Source organism: Triturus cristatus, chromosome 7, assembly GCF_964204655.1.
Source record: "Triturus cristatus chromosome 7, aTriCri1.1, whole genome shotgun sequence".
NCBI classification, from domain to species: domain Eukaryota; kingdom Metazoa; phylum Chordata; class Amphibia; order Caudata; family Salamandridae; genus Triturus; species Triturus cristatus.
The window spans coordinates 1,273,269,438-1,273,287,530 of NC_140590.1; the positions used below are offsets into that span (position 1 = coordinate 1,273,269,438).

General features: G+C 43.8%; 1 protein-coding gene across 4 annotated transcripts in view; it reads left to right on the plus strand.

The window, feature by feature from the left end:
- TAOK2 (TAO kinase 2) overlaps positions 1–18,093 on the plus strand; it is an 867,950-nt gene that overhangs the window by 37,833 nt on the left and 812,024 nt on the right. For all 4 annotated transcript variants that reach the window (XM_085618801.1, XM_085618799.1, XM_085618802.1 and 1 more), the window contains exons 2-3: positions 1,375–1,568; positions 2,697–2,776. The gene's annotated coding sequence lies outside the window, so the exon portion shown is untranslated. The remainder of the gene's footprint in view (positions 1–1,374; positions 1,569–2,696; positions 2,777–18,093) is intronic.

An 18,093-nucleotide genomic window follows, 5' to 3' on the forward strand; every position in this document is an offset into this window, starting at 1 on the left:
ACCAGATGCTGGTAGGTTTTCATGGGACACCTCTAAGGTGCCCTTTGGGTGCATGTATTGGTAAATCCAGTACTGGAATCAGTGGGGGTTTATCAATACAAGGTGTTTGATACCAAACATCCCTATCTTGAGTGAAACTATCATGTAGCTGAGGAACTTGTTTTCACCAGTGTCCAGCACATGTTTTAAAATGGCTTCCCTGGTCACTTGTACTGGCAGTAATAGGACTGACAAGCACAGGGGCATATCTCCTTATGCAGTTATACCCTCACATGTAATATTCAGCACTCTGCCTTAGGGCTGTCAGGCCTGATGTAGGGGTGACTTACAAATATTGCATGCAGTGTTAGGGGGGAATGGCACACAGGGATTTGTGACATGTCATGTTTTCACTTTAGTCTGCACCACAACACACAGCCTGCAATAAGCAGCCCTTCTTGTGCTTGTTGAGGGATCCCTTACGGTGGCATAATTTGTGATGCTGCCCTTAAGGACCCTTTTTAGTACCTCGGACCCTAGGTACAAGGGGTACCATGTACCAGGGATTTACAGAGTGTACTGGAGTTATTGTCAATTGGTGCAAACAATTGATCCTGTTCAGAGAAAGAACACTGGTACTGGGGACCTGGTCATCAAGAGCCCAGTGCACTAAAGTCAAGATTAATTTAGATACCAGGCAAAAAAAGTGTGGTGTGGGGGCAGTTGTACTGCAACAAAAACCCGGTTTCCTACGGCTATTTTTATCTTGAACTTTAGCTCTCAATCTAACGGCCTTGATTAAAAATTGCTCCTTAACATGGAAAGTCACTGGAGTAGGTAACGTTTGGAGGTATAAGTAGGCAGGTCTGCATCTCATAAAATCCCCTCATCTCAACAATGTCCTGAACTATTTAATCTGTGCCATATTGGTAAACCTAACAAACACAAAGTGAATCATAGTTTGAACCAGGGTATTATCACATGAGTACAGAATTGCAGGTTCAGCAAAGGCTTACATTTTTGAGATGGTGAATTATACCTTTCCTTAATCGTGTTCGTAAATTCCTCTCAATCACATTAAATACCAATTGTAGGTATAGTGCTGCACCCAAAACAGTTTTAAGAATAAGTGTTCCTCCTATTGATTCCATGTTCTCAAGGGACTCCTTAAGTAGACACGCTCTCGTCTTGAGGCGATAGTTTGTGTAGAAAGCTATGAATAAAAACCAGTTAACATGGACATAATTGCCTACATAACACTGACAGGAGTGCCTACAGCAACTCTGCATAAGCTGCAAGAAAATTTAGGAGAGACTGCATTTGATACAGACACTGGATAAATGTAACCCTAATATTTGATTCTAACTTCTAATACTTCACTTCTCTTTCCAACAGGTGTAGCCTATCTGGGTCACAGTGCAGCATGCACACATAGGCACTGCTGTATTTCTACCAGACCAGCCTATGCAAGAGAGGTACAACACCATCAACAAAGAGCGGCACCAAACTTGCTAATTGCCAGAAATGCCATACTGAAGTTCCACATCACTGCCTACTACCTGGACTCATTGCAGTTTCTACAGCTTTCAGTAGGTACAGCACGAGGTTTGATGGTGCTCCTTAGTGAGTGTTTTGGGAAGGAGTGTGGCGGCTGTTCCAGTTTGGGGGTTGGAGGAGCAACTCTGGTGCTCTCTTGCCTTGTGTTCATGGCTACTCATGCCATAAAAGAGGACTGCTCTTACACTTTCCAGTGCACACATTGCATCTGTAGGGACTCCAGATTGGGGCAACCGTGGTGGGGCTTACTCCACATTTACCAGTTGGAGTATGGAACCAGTTAGTACCTACCTGTTTCTCCGATCCCTCTATATGCCTTTTCTGCCTGCTCAGTAAAGTAAACTTTTCCTTGAAAACCTAAGTATTTCTTTTCCACCTCAGAAGGGGGTGCATGCACAACACAGATCTGTGTAATCTAGCAACTCCAAATTTCTTGCAGTATCGTTTTTTTGTCTTTAAAATAAGTATTGTATGAGATAATTTGCACCCTGTCTTTAATTCGTTCGTGGCCACATGTATGACCGTCCGGTTTTGCGACTCTCTAAATGCGATTTTTAGCTACTCACAATTTGTGAGTCGCAAAACTTGATGTACAACAGTGTTTCAGATACTGTTTGCGATTTCCAAATGGGTCGCAATGGACCTGCATCATTCATATTCATGAGTCGTCAGACCACCATGTCTGTGACTGCTTTTTTTAATAAAGCAGTTGTTTGTTTTTGGAATTCAGCCTGTTTTCCTTAACAGAAAACTGGATGGGTCATTTGCAACCTGTAAAATGTGTCGCACATCTGGCCCTAAAAACCTATGAAATCAGTTTTACATTACTTTCAGTTTTTTCCAATGACATTTTAGTTCAGTCTAGCTGTTAATCTTTGTGTAGATCTATCAGTTATGTGTTGCTCCCTTAAATTGACCTCTAAAGTGACAAAGTTATTGTATGACGTTGTTGGAAGTGTAGAAAATATTTAAAAAAGGGATGTTGCTGTTGTGTGGATGACATGCAAATGTTTTAATTGGAATGATGTTTAACCTTTATGATCTTTTATTTGTAGGTCAATTGTTCTGATCCCTTTTGCCCTTTGTGAATAGAAGAACAAAAATACTGTAGGCGTATTTCAGTGGTTTTCAATCAACTAACCCAATATATTCTTGCTTAGGCTGCTGTCAAAGAAGCCATATTGAAGCCTTCCGGATGATAACCGCACCATGCAGCAAGAAATCAGAATCTTGTGCTAAGGTTAGTCTCACTTGGATGTGCTCTCTTCCACTGTGGATGTTCACTTTCTGCCATGTACAGTTAAATTTGCTCTCTTGCAGTAATCTCCCTGCAGTGAGAACTAAAGCAGTTAGTTAGATGTTCTGTAAAGCACTTTCACACAGCCTCTCCTTTCTGTAATGCTTTGGAGGTGCATTGCTTTACTTGCTGGAGGCCTAATTCTCCCCATGTAATTTAAGTGGGGTGCCAACAGGCACAAATCAAAGAAAACACATGTTAATGGTCTGTGCTAACCATTGTAGCTACTGTCAGCGTTCGGGTAAAGCATAAATTATGTTTTTGATGATTTTATGCTTTTGTGAGGGTAAGTAGGTCCAGAACAGCTTTTATGTATTTTTTGAGGTGTGTGTACTAAGTTAAGCTACTAGGTAAGACCCTTACCCCATTTAATCAACGCTGTGCGAAGTAGAAGGTATTTGGCACCATACCACTCTTATAATTTTAAAGTGGAAGCTAAAGAATTCCTTAATTTAAAATTTCCTTTTATTTTCGCTCGATCATGCATGCTCTATGAATTATGTTGATGGGCTTTTTCTTGTTTTTGTAATGTGTTTATTATTTTCAAGAGAAGTTCAGCAGTTACGTACTCCTAGGAAAAGCCATTTTATCGTGCAACATTGATTTTTCATGGCACTTGATATGCCCAAAATCATTTTACCGGTACAGTCATTCTTCCTGATGCTGACTGTCGTTTAAGTATAATCCTACCATGGCCCTCATACATTCCACTGCTTTTTATACACATAATTTCATTTTATATAGTCTCTTTTGCATTTGCGCTATAATCTGTCCCTCCTTGTGTGGGGGTTGCCTCATTTCTCCTATACTGTGTAATATCCCCCTTTAACCGCGGCTAGACCCACGCTCTTTAAAGTATGGACACAGCTGGGACAACCTCTGCCATCCACAGTTCCTAGTATGGTTATCTTGCCATCTAATGCTATTGGCCTATTCATGATACTCTGTCGTTCTGTTTACTGTCTTCCAGTATTGGTGACTTTTAGAAATTACATGAAAAAACTGACCTAGGGCTTCACTTCAGCGAAGACCGTTTGGGTTTTGGTATCTTCTTCTCATCTTCCACAATCTTTCTGAGTTATAGTAAAGTCTACGAAATATTTATTTTAAATGTGTTGAAAACGTGAGGAGAGGCATAGTCATATTGATCATCTAAAACAAGTGCGCGTCATGATGAGTTCAAAAGTCTGTCTTTAGAGTGTATTAGATTGGTTGTTTGTTTTTGAAAATATTTTCCCTTTTTTAACTTAAATTTTCACCTTTCATAAGGATTGAGCAGTAGTTGACGTTAACCTTAATAACCTAGTTTACAGAATATAAAAAAAGTGCCCAAGACCATGTAAAGTAGACTTATGTAGCAAGATGTTTTCCAGAGTACACCTAGCAATATGCTGCTTGTCCAATAATTTCTTCATTAAATCATGCTGGGAGAGTGCACATTTACTTAGTTTTTAGATCAGATGTGTTCAACTAACAGTGACCTTTAAAATGCAATAGCCAAGCTGGTGAGAGAGGCCATGGTTTTATTCAGTACAACAAAGCACTAAGTATATGGGGGCTCAAAGAAATTGAGTGGTATATAATATATTTAATTGCAAGCTGATGTATAAAAGGAGGCGAGTGGTTGTAAATACGGTATCGATTGTTAATAGAATAAACTTTTATTAAATACTGCTAATATTAAAAAAAAAAAGCAATTTTGGTAATCAACCCAATAAAACCATGTTCGAATAGATACAGGATTCCAATAAATTCAATTTATGCAAATATCAGTCCCTCTGAAAACCACATTAAAATGTAAACGTATTAATCCTGTTGGTTGGCAAAATTGCAGTTGTTACGAGTCATACAAAGTTCAATGATTAGTCGAGAGGTAATATAGGATCAAGGTCATATATTTCGTGAACCACTGCTGTACGTTCTGTGCTATTAAAACAGGTAGCAGTTGCTACTCCACAGTTAGGTGGTTTTTGGTCACTGAAAAGCTGAGCCTCAGGATTTCATGCTTTCCTTGACCAAAAACACGACACCAGCAAATAATGTGGGCAAAATATTCAGTCTGGTAGTTGCAAAATCTGCAGCCTGCTTTCGGCCTGCTATACCTCAATTTTTGAAGATTGTCTCCCAAATCAAATAGGTCACCATGCAAGTGAAGCTGTTTAATATTCAGGTCGCATGGCATAGAAAAATCCTGAGTTAATTGGGGCTTACGTTTTACATAGGTTTCAATAACCAATTGACGGTGAGATCTGTCTATAAAGGTCTTTTGCACTGGATTTTAGATTAACATATTTCCATACTATATTTAATTAAAAATTTTGATATGTCAAATTGTGATTCCATGGTGGCTCCATACCAAAATCCTGGAGTGTTCGGTCAATAACTCTATGCCACAGTATTTTCATAGTGATTTAACAGTTCGGATTTTCATCGTCATCAGCATTTTTCAGTTTAAACCAACATCTTAATACTGCATTTTGTACCAGAGACTAGTCAAATAGTTTAAATTTCATTTGGATTTACTAAAAAGTTGTTGACTGTGATAGTTAAAAAAGGATTTTAATAGCTTGGTTTGTAACTGGTTTAGTCGGCTGCCAAGGGCTTCTGGCAATGCCTCGAAGTCATTAGAAAATGTAGGAAGAAATGTTGCAATTGCATTAAAGATTAAACAGTGGACTTAAGGATGGACCAATTGAGATATTTGAGCAGTTTTATGAAGGTGAATTTAAACATTGCTGCTTTGTTTTCCAATAGTTGTTTGTGATCTTTTGATGCTACTTTAGCTTTCACTTCTACACCAACTTCGTGTTTGATTGAGTATTCTCAATGAGTTTACCATCTAAAGACCTTTAAAAGTTTTTGCAGCTAGAAAAAAAAACAGCACCTATTTAATGTTTCATAGTTGGTCTCCTGTTTATTTTGATGTCAATATGAATACAGCTTATTTAGTGCATGTTGTAGGCCGATGCTGGTGTAATATAAACGTACTGCATCATTGGCGAATTGAAAGACCGGTGAGGAACTTCTGTTTAGGTTGGTGGGTGGGGGGCGTTGTTGTTTAGAGCTTGTTCTGTATCTGCCACATATAGATTGAATAAAAGCAATGGGCAGCAGTGTTGTCAGTGGTCCCATAGTCTGCTTTGAATCCAGACTGAAGCCTTGACAGTCGATTTTAAGGAGATTTTGCTAGCTTGCAAAACAATGAAATTACTGCTTGCTTAGGGTGGTGAGGAAACTCATATTAGAATATTAGGTTTCTGCTGGTAAATATACTGCAGTGAATCCATAAACCTTTCGTTACCAAATGTTTTGATCATCTGGAACATGTCATGATTGATTTTGACAGTTGAGCCCTCAATCCTCCACCATATTCTCCAATTGTACCCTGCCAGGTTACATCTGCTAACATTACTGTACAATACCTGGGAGGTTTGTGGTAAACTGGTAACATTACTGCTCTGTTTTACCAGGACAAGCTGCTCTTTACGTGTAGTGTTTGGTGTCATTTACCTTGGAAAATAATTCAAATTAATATTGAATGAGCCGGATGACACTATTTCATTTAGTTTAGTCGCAATGTAGTACTGGTCTGGATGAAAACTTGATTAGTTCTCCAGATTTGGATTTTTTTATAGATTTAACTTCTATTTGAATACTCCCCATCTTTCTGCCCCGCAGAGATCCCTCTAGCACCTCCTTGTTCAGAATTTTACAGCTTGTGTTAGTACATATGAGTCGTCCAAGAACTCTTGTCTTGCATCCTGGGTGTGCACCCCACTCCTTGGTCCTCCATCTGCCAAGTGCTGCACACCTTCCACTGCCGATCAACTGATCTGTTTTGCCCTGGGCAGCTCTCTGTTGCCTCAAAATCAGAGCTGCAGCAGAAGTCCAAGAATTGTGGCCATCCCAGAACCTATTGTCGTCCACCTCTTGAACCATATATACAGTTAAGTAATGCATTCTTCTGTTGTGGGTGCTGTTTGGCATGATATAGATATATTAAAGAGTTTGAGAGATGGCTATGCAGATACATTTTTATAGGACTTGCGTGTTGCTTTAGAGAGTTGTGGGACGCTGTAAGCATGCAGAAATACTGAAACAAAGCGGTATTCAATTACAGTGAGTGTCATGTCTGTTGTATGCCGCTTTGTCTCCGGGCCTTCAGTCCTACTCCTAAGTGTCTCCTTCAGCTTGCTCCTCCCCTACTGTACCTCCGTTATCATTTTCTCACAGCGTCTATAGCCTAGGGAGCAAAGTAAAGGACAGAACTTAAGGGCATCTTGATGAGGTGTCTTTGGACCCTAATGCGGAGTAAGGTCTTTGATAGGAACAAACTGCTTGCTTTTTTTTTTACTCCCTTCATACCTTTCCTTGAAACACACACCCTGCTTCACTTCACTTGTTCTGTATGTAAATGCATTCCTTCCACAGAACCACATTGTGATGCTCTCCCTTAGTTTCCTTAACTTCACACACTGTTGGGTTGTGCTGTCACCACTCCTGGGTGAATTCTGACCCATGTAAGCTAAACGTCTGATTGCTTGGTATGGTCCATGATGGATTTATTATACCTTTATAGCACGGCTGGGTAAAGAATGTGCTCCTAATGCGTTCATCCTCTGTTTCTTTAGTGGGGATTTCTCCACATAGCTAGCAGCTTAATTGACTACTCATCTGCCACTAGTCGTTCTACTCCATACAACACATAGCTGGTTGTGAAATGGCAATTTCTTTTGGATTGCTCTCTGCCCCTCCTCTGTGGGCGGCTCTTCTGAGCATGCACTGTTGTTGGCTGTGTAGAAACCAGAACAATTGGTTACTCTCTGCCACTCATGTGAACTCAAGCATAAACCACACTTCATGCATAATTGCACCAACCAAAGGTAGCATTTTTCATCTCTTGGCAATTCTTAAGCCCATTTTCACTTTAAGCTGTATGATAGAGGCCATTCCAATGATGGTAATTGTCTGCCTCTTGGATCCTTCAGCCAGTGTAACCGCACCCATGGTTAGGTGATAGGAGCCTCTTGCGGTAGCAGGTTTGAGCAGTTTCTGGCATATATACAACATTAAACCATTTCCCATACAGGCCATTGCACTCGCACCCTTTCTATCATCTATGCAGTCATCTAGCACTGAAGTGTCCTATCTCAGTCCTTTTGCTTAAAACTCGTGTATAAGTGGTGCAACAAACACAATTAGAGCAGAACTCTGGGTTTCAAACGCAAAATCAGAGCTCTGCCTTTACAGATCGTATGGCAGACTAATACTCTTCTATCTTTGGTAACGCTCATAGAATAGCTTTCTGCCTTTCTACAAATGTTCTTTAGCACCTCATCGAGGGTATGAAGTCCTATATAAATGCAATTACATTACAATATTATATATGTGAATATATTGGTAATTATTTAAAATTATTTGTAAATCTAAGTCACGGTTGAGTAGCACAACAAAAATGCCAGCGGATCATGAATTGCAGTCCCACCCAGAGGTGGTGCCAGGTCTCTTCCCCCAATGGGAAGAACTTAAGCTTTATAAGTTTGCCACCGCCATGAACACGCAATGTCAGCACTTATTTGCATTTGAGTTTTAAAGGGGTCTCTCACTCGAAGACTCATTCCGCTTTAAGTGGAACTCGGGACTCCATTATGCCTTTCCACCGATACCAGTCCTGCCCAGAGTTCTCAAGAAGATCGGAACTGATAAGGCCCCAGTCATCCTAGTGGTTCCAGATTGGACACCGAGGGTATGCTATCAAGAACTCCTGCACATGAGCATCTGTCCTCCGATGGACTCCCAATGGATTTCCGAGGATCTGCTGTTACAGCAGCTGAGCAGGGTTCTATACCCAGGCCTTCACACTTTCATGCTTGGAGATTGAGCAGTGAAAGCTGAACACCATGGACATTGTCTGGATGTCATTGATGTCCATTTGGCAGCCAGGTGGCCCTTGTTTAAGTCTCGGTTATTATGCGCTTTTGAAAAGGTTTGCAATAACTGTTTCCTACCTCTCCCTTTCTCCTGCTTCAGTGGGACCTAACTAGGTCCTCGCATATCCGATGAGCACCACCTGTGAGCTGCTTCAGACATGCTCATTGCAGCTTCTAACCCTCAACAGTGTTCCTCATTGCCACAACATCGAGCGCTCTGTGTCAAGCCTCTGCACACCACCTTTGTCCTGGACCAGTTGATTTTGCAGAAACAACCATCACCTTGCAGGCGTTCTGTGCTCCATCTTCTGCCCCCCTCCCTCCCCCAAAGAGGAGACGAAGACTTCACCATTTGGACCCCAAGAGAGCTCTTAAGTTTTATACTGATTGTATCAAAGAACGCCGGGCGGATGATCAGCCCAAACCCATATCACCAGGCATCTTTTTCTTAAGAAGTGAGTGGAGGCATTGCCACCCTTTCTGTTTCCTTGGTTTGCTATGGTGTCTGGAGAAAGAGGATGCAGCTGTTTATGAACAGTTGCAGTACCCAGTGGCCTCACTGGTTTGTAGCACAAGGAAGGTTTAGGGAAAAATTGTGTCACTGATCAGACTGGGCTTTGTGACCTGCCAGGTAAGGTCCTAACCTCTATTCGTCATCCGTATTTCCCGTGGTTTAGTATATTAGACCCGTCTGCTCTCTGTCACCTGAAATGCTCTTGAGTACAAGGTCTGATTTTTTTTTTTTTTTTTTTTTTTTTTTTTTTGTCAAACCAAAAAAGTTTATGCAAAGTGGGGAGATGGACACCATAGCATGCTGCATGTTTTTCTTTGACCACTAGTCGTCTGTGTTTCAGCTGCACGGAGGGAGCAAGTAGGACTGTTAGCCAGATTATCCACCCCATGGGGCACATAAATGCCCCCTGGTCACTGTATATTTTTTCAAATAGAAAAATGGAAACTGAGTGAATAATTGGCAGCCTGGCAAAACAGGTGCCTCTTTATCCCCTTTTCACCAACATATAGATATCCGCCTGCATCCAACCATGACAGCCCAGTGATCGGTGGACCCCTGGGCCCAGGCCCCGTTATCCTGCCCTAATCTTGCACGGAGTGCTGCCATAGGCTTTATTCTCGATTGCAATGACACTGGGGGCTGGGTACGACCCCTGCTATAGGTGGGCCAGCAGCCGCACCGCTAACATGGCGATGGCAACTGACTTCCTCAAATGGAGGCTGCCGGTGACACTGGAGAGGGCTCCGTGAGCGCTGGACCCTCTGCCATTTACCGAGGTGGACTGAGACAGTAGTAGGAGCCATGCGACCAAAAATCCTGAGCCTGGTGGGGGCTCCATGCCCTTATCCTGACTGCTTTCCTGAGCACCCAAAATGGTGGGTGGTGCTCGCAGTTAAGAGGATGGACCTGGACTGAGTTGCCTGCAGACAGCTCTGGGACTCTCAGGGGGGGGTGGGGGGGGGGGGGGGTCGCTCTTGCCTGGCGGCCCCTAGGAATTGGCAAGGCCTTTGAGTGTTGCCCGCAAATTGCCACTAGGATCCTGCAAGACACCAGACACTATGCCCTGGAGGTGGTGATGGTCGTCTTGCTGGTGCGCTTGTCTGGGCCCTTCGAGACATACCAGAGTTGCCGGAATTGGCAGGTGGCTGGTGGTGAGGCCTAAGTACTCCCTGCACGGAGTAGCCGAGGCTTATAGAGGCTGACTCCTGCTGTGACATCCCAGGCAGCCTGAGTGATGAGGCGGACCCAAAGCACGTCGTGGGCCTCAAAGAGAGGAGGAGCCCAGTGGACTGGTTGCACCTGGAGATAAGGACCAGTGCTTGATTTGGTGATTCTATGTTGCGTGTTGCCTGCCCTGCCTATTTTCCCCTGCTAGGCCCTTTGAGCTTGACTCTGGCCTACGTGTGAGAGGGGGCCTGGTGGGGAGTGTGGGGCAATGAGTGGAGTGCACTGGCGGGCAGTTGTACCCGAATAGACCTCCACGGACCGAACTCCCGATCCACATGAGGGCTGGTCTGGACTAGAGCTGCAGCACGCTGGGGCCCTGATGCCTACCCTGTTGGACCTCGCTTCCTGACCCTGGAGATAGCAGATGCCCCTTTGACTGCGCCGTCCAAGAGGTGCTGCAGTGCAGGGGTGGGGTTCCAGTGGTGACTGGAGGAAAGTGGAAACCCCTGGGAGTGGTCAGCACGCAGGATAGACTACCAGTACAAGGTCCTGTAGACCCATCAGGATTCCTGACTGCCACTGCTTTCCTGCCCTGGGCTTGTTGCTTACTCCCCTCCCCCGATACCGGTGCGCTTGGACAGGTTTAGTAGGGGACGTGCTGAGGAGGCCCACTGGTGGAGCACAAACAGATCACTTAGCAGGTACCGGGAAGTTAAGAAAAGATCCCGGGCCAACAGTAGGTGAGCCTTAAGACACTGCCTGAAAGTACTGGGCTGACATTAATACCTGGGTACCCCTACGATGCAGCTCAGGCTGGACTGGACCGGTGCTCCCCTATTCAAGACCTGCAATGAAATTGGTCAAGTGCAACTTAGTCCCCCTTGGGAGCCTCTGGCAGAGAGACTGGTTCGATTTATGGTAGCTCACCTAGTAGGGCTCCATGAGCTGCTGAGAGACCTCAGACCATAGGAAGTGCAGACAACTATTGCTGTTCTGTAAAGAACGATATGGGACGCACTCGGGCTAAAGTAGACAGACCAACTGTGTCGACTCGTTCCCCAACCAAGACAGCGGACACAGACGTTGCCTCTTCTGGGCTAACACCCCCATTGGAGAAACTGGACATATTACTACAGGAAATCAGAGAATCACACCAGGTGATGGAGCAGAGCTAGCATCCCAGTTGGACAAACTGGACATAATCCTACAGGAAATCGGAGAATCACACCAAGTTATGGAGCAGCGATTGGGTGCCATTATCACTGACGTGAACCTATTGAAAGATGACCATCGCAAATTAACCGACCGGGTCAAAAAGAATAAGCTGACTCTTTCAACCTTGAACCGCGGTTGTGAGCAATTCGCTACACAGGAGGCACTGCTGCAACTCCAAATGGATCTCCTACAGGACTGGGCGGAGGATGTGGATGGATGAATGAATTCGCAATGATTTTATGCTTTTTCCTTCTTTCTTTCTCTCCTTCCCCCCACAACCATTTTTTCAATCCATTGGATTAAGATTGAATGTGCATTCGAATAGGATAAAGTTCCCTGCACATCCACAAGGGAGCCCATAACACGGGCCCCCATTCTGCACCAGGTCCTGAAGAAAGCCCGCTAGACCCTTTTGGGCTGACGAGGGCTGAAACATGTCGACCTTTTTTGGACACAGTTTTTAACTAGTGCACCTGACCATAATCAGTCAGACCCGTGCACAACGACAATACTTTTTTATCTTGGTCTCGAACCCAGTACCAATAAATTATCTACTGGTTTTACGAGAATTTTAATACACTTTTCCTTTTATCACGATCACCTCACCCTTCTTTTTTGATTCACGATCACTACTGTGATTAACCAGTGGTTAAAAGCCTCCGGGTGGAGGAAGCATTGGATTGACCCAATGATTATGCGATCACGTTAAAGACCACAGTCAGCGGAGAATCAAGATATACCGCTAATCTCGATCCCAGCAAAGACGTGAATGAGGGTTTTTTATACGGTACAATGTACTGTCCATGCAATACCCTGGTTTCCCAGGACCAGTGATCCGCTCTACCATTGATTTTTGTGAATATTGAGACAAGGAAGCTGAGTGGATCTAAGCCCTTCTTTCTCCCACCTCATTGATTTCCGAATTATTAAGCAGCGTGCAGCTGTGGGAGTTGTTCTCCGTCAATAAACGCAAATCATATCTTCTTCTTCTGGTGAACTTTAACCATGGCCGACAACTTAGGCTTAAGTTATTCTACAGAAGAAATCAACGCAATCCTGTCCCTCCCATCACTCTTGCAAGACAAAGATCTCACGCAAACCTTGGCCCAAACCACCGACTGGGAAGAACTCTCAGAGATCAAAAAAGAGCAAGTACGAACAGCTATTCATGGCGTGATAATGACAGAATATCTACGCGCTAACGCGGCTCCAAGAGGACTTTGGGTAAATAACGCACCACGCATCTTCTTGAATGACCTGGTCTTTCGCAAAGACTGGTCTTCCATCTCCTGGAAGTGCACAAGAGACTATTTAGTGCTGATCATAAAGACAGCCACGAGACTCACAGAAGAACTTACTATCAAAATCCAAGTTATCGAGACCAAATTGAAAAACATGGTACAACTGACAGTTTACAAAAAACGATTAGAAGAGATCAACAAGGAGATCAACGAAACTAAAGATTACATCACGAACAATAAAATTCAGAAACTAGGGAAAGACCTTAAAAAATTCTCTATGGAACGGATGCATCCATATAGTGCGGATGACTACAAGATCCCGGACAGCACAACTGACGACCTGAGCAACTCGAGTAGGAGCTCCTCAAATGGATCAGATTGGAGCGGCGATGAATCATACACGCCAAGAAGAAACAGAGGCCAATACAGACGCCAGAACAGGAGGAGACCAAACAACTGGTTCAATCCCTACTTTGGCCCTCAGCCACATCCCATCCCCTTCAATACCTTCAATCCGAACCTTCAAAACTGGACAAATGCCTTCTACCCAATCCCCCCCGTTCCTATGGGGAACCCAACACCACAAGAGATGGGACAGAACTACACACATAGGCCGCCTTTTTTAGGGAGAGGCCAACCGAACAACAGAACGAGACGGAAAGGAGTGACCTGGTTCGACCAAGAACGTCAAGTACACACGAGAAGCATGACGAATGCAAAACCAGGGACCAGTGCGACAACCTTGTCTTCAACTTGACCGATATTCCACTCACGAAAGAACAGGAAGACGTCCTCAACAAAGGCCTCAGCTATGTCCCCACACCCCCACTTGATTTATTCAAATCACAATGCGAAATAGCAGATTTCTGCAGAACAATTAAACTGAAAGCTTTTTTCAGTAACCAGGAAGAAACACCCAAAGATGCAGATACAACACTTCGACGCAAATCGAACTTTTGCCCACTAAACCATCAGGTTCCAGTGGAGATCCTCGCCTTTGAACAGGCAGTAATGAAGGAAGTTGAAGATCTCAAGAATACCACCAAAAAACCTTTCATCAACTTTTCAAACACTGAACAAAAAGCATTAGACTCATTACGTCTGAACAGTGAACTGGTGATCAAGCCAGCAGATAAAGGTGGGGGCATCGTGCTATTAAGCAAAGAAGGTTACAACCAACAATGCATAGACCTTCTAAACGATACCAAATTCTATCAAGTGATCACCGTAGATCCTACCCCACGCCTACAGAACACGATCGCACAAATGGTCGATGAAGCAGAGACCAATAACTGGATTTCGAAATCAGAAGCAGACTTTCTACTGACCAGATCCCCCCGAATGCCGTACTTCTACTCCCTTCCCAAAATCCATAAGGAGAAACGACCACCTCCAGGCCGCCCTATTGTTTCGGGAATAGGGTCTATCCTAGAACCATTATCGCAATTCGCTGATTACTATTTGAAACCATTAGTACAGCAGACCGCTACCTACTTGAAAGACACGAAAAACCTCCTGAACCTCCTTCAGAATCTACAGTTTTCTGAAGATAGGATGCTTCTGGTTGGTCTAGACGTTGAAAGCTTATATACAAGCTTGCCCCAACAGAAGACGCTAGAGACCCTGGAGGCACTTCTGTTTAACCATCCATGGGAACACAAAACTCCACGACATTTTGTACTTGAATGCTGCAGATTGGCACTAACAGAGAACCACTTCCAATACAACAAGACAATTTACAAACAGTGCCACGGAACATCTATGGGGAGCACCTTTGCGCCTAGTGTGGCAGGGCTGTATGTCAGTGACTTTGAGACAACCCACATCTTTGACATTTCAAACCCCTTTCGAACCAAAATAGTTTTCTGGAAACGCTACATCGACGATGTGCTCCTCATATGGGAAGGTGACAGAGACTCTCTAACTGAGTTTCACCGCTGGCTGAACGCAAGGGATATATGGTTAAAATTTACCTATACAGCAAGTCCTAACAGTCTGGACTTCCTTGATGTAACTATCTTCATCGAGAATAACACGATACACACCAAAACGTTCTTCAAGCCAACCTCCAAGAACAGCCTCTTGTCCTACAAAAGTTTCCACCCACGCCCATCAAGAGACAATCTGCCTTATGGGCAATTCCTCAGGCTGAGACGTAACTGTAGTGAGATGAGAGACTACAGACGTCAAGCCAAGGACCTCAGCAAAAAACTGCAAGCAAGAGACTACCCAAGAAAGACCATTGAAAAATGCCGTAAGAGGGCCAAAAATCAACAGAGAGAAGCACTACTAGAAACCGTCCCAAAACAACCAACACCAGATCTGATCACCTGTGTGAGTACCTATAGCACTGCTTCGAATAACATCAAGAAAATCATAAACAAAAACTGGAAGATCTTGACCTCCGGATCTCTCAAATGGCCAAAACCAAGGTTCTCGAATAGGAGAACCAGGAACTTAAAAGATCTACTTGTGCACACAAGACCTCCAGAGAGAACCACCAATGAAATTCCACGAGGACCATGGAATAACTCACCCGTAACAGGACATTTTCCTTGCGGCACCTGTTCAGTTTGCCACCTAACGAAAGCAACTAAAACAATACAACTACTACCTGACTTGAAATGGACAATCAGAACACACACAAACTGCAATACTACGCATGTAATCTATATGATTACCTGCCCTTGCGGTTTAAGATACATCGGCATGACCACAAGAAAAGCCAAAATGAGAATGGGAGAACACAGAAGCAATGTAAGATGTAAGAAACAGACTACAAAGATGAGTTGTCACTTCATAGAGCAAGGACACACAGTAGATGATCTACAATGGGTAATCTTAGAGACTCTAGCCTACAAAAACTCCAATGCAGACAAAATTCTGTTCGAAAAGGAACAAAGATGGGTGTACCGTCTCCAGACACACAAACGAGGACTGAACGACAATATTCCGTGGCTCAGCTTGAAAAATACATGATATATATCGAGGGAGAGTATTTTGGGGACCCCAGTAACCTCTCGACACTAACTGTTTTTTCAACGAACCAAGAAAGAAATACGATCTTTCAGGCACTGACTAAAACACCGTGTTGTTTCAGCTTGTCACAGAAGAGACTGGGCGAAATGGTATTCCCCCTCTCACCGGATCCTTAACTACTCAGCACCATGACCAATGCAACATCAGAGAGATCGCGATACTTTGTCACTCAGAGCCGTTTCCCTACATAACTGGAACTGACCAATGTACTAAGCAAATTACATACACGACCAACCCAGTCACGGAATGTCCAAAACACAGGATCTTCTATAATTGAGTAATCCCAGCTACAACAGTCACATGGTACGATGCGACAATTGTATACAAGCATTACGACTATTTCCAGCATAGTAGGAGCTGATTGTCAAAAAACCGACAAATTACATGATCGCAAATTGACGTTTGAACAATATAATTCGTTTTAAATATATTAGTAAATTTCTTCTCTAAGTCAGATTTCGACTCCTAGTCTTTCCTCATTATTCATGACCACTCCGCCTATTTAAGAACGAACAGACCCGGATCCAGTGTCTTCACCGGGTCCTAGGAGGCAGAGTCAGCACAGGTCCCAGACCGACGCCGAAGAGGTAACTGGCAGGAGATCAAGAACGCCGAGAGCCGGAATCGAGATCACACAACAAAAACGTAACGTATTGCCCTAACAACTCTCTATTCAAGCATTGCTCTTTCTTTAAACACAACTAGAGCGTGATGCGACTCCCCTAGAGTACCCGCTGTGGCCTGCAACATAGGAGACAAGGTAATGACGAAATTTTCTCACCCTGCCCCATGTATCACTATGTCTCATTATGATTTATAGCCGCTTGACAAAAACAAAATAATTGAACTGCACTAGTCAACAAATCTTTCCTATCTGATTTTCTCGCTTTCACTGGGGAACTCATATCTGACATGAATATACCACCTAGCTTAAACTGTCTTAACTAAATGCATAGACGAGATACCTCTGTGTGGGGGCTAACGCGTTTTTTGATTAATGACTTGATCCCAAGCGATAACAGAGATCCTACCGCCCTCACCAGACGTTTGTAGGTGCTACTCTCTCAAACCCCTCAGCCTCACTTGACGCATAGGGGTGTACAGAGCACACACATCGTTTGTGACATGAGGAGTTGGTCGGAGTACTAAATACTATTGCCTTGGGATATGACAAAATGGATTGTGTACGAGATCTGCATCTTACTAGTAAAGGAGGGTCGAACTTTGCCATACCAGGGGTTCCCCACTGGGGGTCTCCCTTAAACAAAGCTTTGCCTTTTTATGATTGCATACAGAATGAATTCGCAATGATTTTATGCTTTTTCCTTCTTTCTTTCTCTCCTTCCCCCCACAACCATTTTTTCAATCCATTGGATTAAGATTGAATGTGCATTCGAATAGGATAAAGTTCCCTGCACATCCACAAGGGAGCCCATAACACGGGCCCCCATTCTGCACCAGGTCCTGAAGAAAGCCCGCTAGACCCTTTTGGGCTGACGAGGGCTGAAACATGTCGACCTTTTTTGGACACAGTTTTTAACTAGTGCACCTGACCATAATCAGTCAGACCCGTGCACAACGACAATACTTTTTTATCTTGGTCTCGAACCCAGTACCAATAAATTATCTACTGGTTTTACGAGAATTTTAATACACTTTTCCTTTTATCACGATCACCTCACCCTTCTTTTTTGATTCACGATCACTACTGTGATTAACCAGTGGTTAAAAGCCTCCGGGTGGAGGAAGCATTGGATTGACCCAATGATTATGCGATCACGTTAAAGACCACAGTCAGCGGAGAATCAAGATATACCGCTAATCTCGATCCCAGCAAAGACGTGAATGAGGGTTTTTTATACGGTACAATGTACTGTCCATGCAATACCCTGGTTTCCCAGGACCAGTGATCCGCTCTACCATTGATTTTTGTGGATGTGGATGGAGGGCCTGACGCAACAATGTACACATCAGTGGATTCCCGGAAGGTAAGGAAGAACGGCGAGTCACCCAGTTTATTTAGGAATGGCTCTGGACGACGCTGGCCCCTGAGGGGATCGCTGCCATGTTTGTAGTCAAAGGGCTCATAGGGTCCCTGCCAAGAGACCATCCCTGGCGTTCCTCCGAGTCCGCTTGTGGCCAAGATCAGTAATT